At 41.4% G+C, this 3,726-nt stretch overlaps 1 non-coding gene across 1 annotated transcript; it reads left to right on the forward strand.

The window, feature by feature from the left end:
• Positions 1-2,899: 2,899 nt before the first annotated feature.
• On the forward strand, positions 2,900-3,018 carry LOC118452242. Its single transcript, XR_004841949.1, has one exon. It is a non-coding gene; the product is annotated as a 5S ribosomal RNA (ribosomal RNA).
• The last annotated feature ends 708 nt before the right edge of the window (positions 3,019-3,726 follow it).

The raw sequence follows: 3,726 nt of genomic DNA on the forward strand, positions 1-3,726 counted from the left end.
TGCTTACATTATCCACGTATCTATCAACAGCCCTATCAACATCTGACAGCATCCTGGCTATTCTGATTTTTATAGCTTTTGCTCATTTATCCAAGACACCTGTCATTGCTGACAGACCTGCAACATACAGGCACAATGCTCTCGCTCCATTATACTGTCTGCCTACAACTGCATTCTCATCTCCTCAGCTGATTTTCCTCATTCCCTTCTCCTCATGCCATTGCTAATTTCATTTTTTTTTTCATACTGTCCAGTTCTTCTCTTTAAAAAATCCTGCCTTCATTTGCATCTCTCCTTAAGTCCCTTTCTCAGAGCAGTTTCTCCTCAAGTTTTATTAAATACCCTTTTCCTTCTGCCTTGTTTTAATTAAGCTGTGAACCCTTAAGGTCAATGAACATGATCAAAGTGTGCAAAATGCTGTTCGTATGCTAGACTGGCAAATTATATAACAGCAAAAGTCAACAAAGTTCCAAATTTCAAGCACAGGACAATATGTAGTGCTACAGAAAGTAAGCCAAAACAAAAGAATAAAAGAAAGTTTAAAGGAAGAAAGCTGCGGAAGCACTGAGCAATGTAGAAGATTCAGAATAGCCAACAGTGGCTGACACATGGTAAAGGCAAGGACAAAAGACAGGTCAGTCCTGAAATTGCAGAGAAACTTCACACCAGGAGTACCTCATGATTCAGACAGAAAAGTATCAACATTTCAGGAAACTCCTAAAATGTTGTAATCGTCCTGGAGCATGCACAGGAGAAAATTCCACCCTGTCTTAATGACTGAGAACCACTATACCTATGGAAATGACTGAGGTCTGTGACTGAAAACTGGCTTTAGGAAATGAATATGTGCCTAGTTGGGAACTGGTGAAGACTTGTCTGATAACTAAAAGGTCCAATCCCTCTCTAAGCAAAGTCATTTCTAGTGCTGTTTGACTTGAGTGGGAGCAAAGTAATGCAAAATGTACTGCAAGATGTTTATCTCAATACATGGTAGACAATATCTTAATACATGGTAGACCTAGCTAATAACCTAGAAAAAGCCTTGACAAAAAACATTGAGCAAATCAAAAAAGTATGTATGTATGAAAGAGAAGGAAAGAGAGAAAAACACTCCAATGTAGAAGATGGTAAATAAAGCACATTTTGTTTCTGCATCTGCACACATGCTGTATGGGAAATAGCAGGAGCATTAAATATTTATTGAATTAATGCTTTAAAAGAGGAGAAAAAATCACTAAGATCATTAGTGAAAGAAAATAAGTACAATAATTAGATTTAAAAGAAACTGATGTTGGGAGGTACTCTCAATTTGCACACAATTTCCATGATAATTAGATTTGTATAAATAGTGTCAATCTGTCATTTCAGTTCCCTCTCAGATTCAAATCTGAGCCCTATTTCTTCGTTCCTCCACCCTGCTTATGTACTGATACACAGCCATGTGCCAGGTGGCTTCCTAGGTGAAGAACCACAGGTTTGGAGGTGGTCCTGATTCATGCCCCATCCCTGCAGCACGGAGTGATACCACTTCTGTTTCATGGGTCAGTACTGAGTAGCTGACTCTCTCAGGCTTTTTCATCTCTCACTCCTTGCTCCTTATCTCTGCCTCACTGAGAAGCTCTTAAAAGCTTAAACCATAAAGGTCCTTTTGCTCCTTTTTTTTTTTTTTCCTAGGACAAGTGAAAGAAGAATAAGATCAAAGAATGTGACGGGTTTGGGAAAAAAAAAACACAGCAAAAGGTTTGGCAGTGAAGCTCGGCAAACAGTTGAACAATTGGCTTTGGAAGAGGATTTAGACTATAGTGGCAAAAAGAATTAGCACTGACCTGGAAAATCAAGATGCATTAGGCATTTCAGTGCAGGAGAGGGAAGGCTGTGCAACCTGGTCATGTGGAAAGAGCTCTAGTGGTCAAGAGCTTAGTGACAAAAACAAAAGACTGAAAGATTTTAGTGAGCGAAAAGGAGTTTTGCAGAGAGGACTGTACAGAGATTATAAAAGAAAGAATGGGACAGTCAAACCATGGAAAGTAGTATCTCTTCAAGGCTACCGGGAAAAATTGACTGGGAATAAATTTATCAGCGACACAGAAATTAGCTGTTATATTCAGGGCTCAGGCTAATTAAGAATGGGATAGTAATCTTACAAAATTTGTAAATATATTTCTTGGGGTTTTTTAGTATAGCTAATACATGTGACTTGAAAATAACACATTTAATAAAATTACATCTTACAATATGAAGTTCTTGTTATTTTCCCTGCTGCCAACCTGCAGGGAGATCACACACAAACTATATGGCAGGCCTGCAAGTGATGGAGGTTCTGATTACACAGAACCCATATTCCCAAACAGCAGGGGAGGGGAGCTCTCTAGTGAGGACAGGGAAGATTTAGATGGTAGCTCCTCACAGTCACCAAATGAGGAACGCGTTGCAGCAGTGTCACTAGGAGAAATAATACTTTTTCCAGGAGGATTTATTTGATGAAGACATTGCTGAGCATGAAGGCTATGATGAAAGCAACTGAAAAGGCATGAACATTAGAAGCAGAACTTAATACTAGTTTAAGTGGAAGAGAAAAACAGTGCCATAGATCCAAGTACAAATAATCATGAAAATGAGTGTGCATATTTAACCAGTCATATACCTGAGAGTTCATAGGTTATAGCTTAAAAAAGACATAGAAAGGATGTAGAAGTCCAGCTATTATGAAGGCACCTAATCTAACCTCAGTACGTACCAAGTATTGTTATTTAAATGAGACACTCACTTTGCAGCACTAACATACATGAAATACCCACAGGTCTTCTGCTCCTGTCCAGAAGCATTAGCATTTTCAATAGGGCTAAGCAATTTAGGACCAAGTCAAACCCTAAGGACCTGTCAGGATCACAAACACATGGCCTATGGCCATACCACCCTGAGAACACCTGATCTCGTCTGATCTCGGAAGCTAAGCAGGGTCGGGCCGGGTTAGTATTTGGATGGGAGACTGCCTGGGAATACCGGGTGCTGTAGGCTATAATTTTTTAGAACTCAACCTGGCCACTGTTGTAAGAGGTAATAAAAAAAAGATTTACAAATACATTAACAGTAAAAAGAGAGCCAGGGAGAACCTCCATCCTCTATTGGATGCAAGGGGGAACATTGCCACTAAGGATGAGGAAAAGGCTGAGATACTTAATGCCTTCTTTGCCTCAGTCTTTAATAGCCCAATGGGTTATCCCCAGGGTACTCAGCCCTCCAAGCTGGAAGACAGGGATGGAGAGTGGAATAAACCCCACATATTCCAGAAGGAAGCAGTTTACAACCTGCTACGCCACCTGGACATCCACAAGTCTATGGGGCCAGATGGGATTCACCCAAGAGCGCTGAAGGAGCTGGCAGAGGAGCTTGCCAAGCCACTCTCTATCATTTATCAGCAGTCCTGGATAACAGGGGAGGTCCCAAATGACTGGAGGTTGGCAAATGTGACACCATCTACAAGAAAGGCCAGAAGGAGGATCCGGGGAACTACAGACCTGTCAGCCTGACCTCAGTACCGGGGAAGATTATGGAGTGGTTCATCCTGAGTACACTCGCCTGGCATATGTAGGACAGTCAGGGGATCAGACCCAGCCAGCATGGGTTCATGAAAGGCAGGTCTTGCCTAACAACCTGATTTCCTTCTATGACCAGGTGACCCACCCGGTGGATGAGGGAAAGGCTGTGGATGTTGTATACCTGGAC

This window comes from Egretta garzetta, unplaced genomic scaffold, assembly GCF_000687185.1.
Source record: "Egretta garzetta isolate BGI_Z169 unplaced genomic scaffold, ASM68718v1 scaffold154, whole genome shotgun sequence".
NCBI classification, from domain to species: Eukaryota; Metazoa; Chordata; class Aves; order Pelecaniformes; family Ardeidae; genus Egretta; species Egretta garzetta.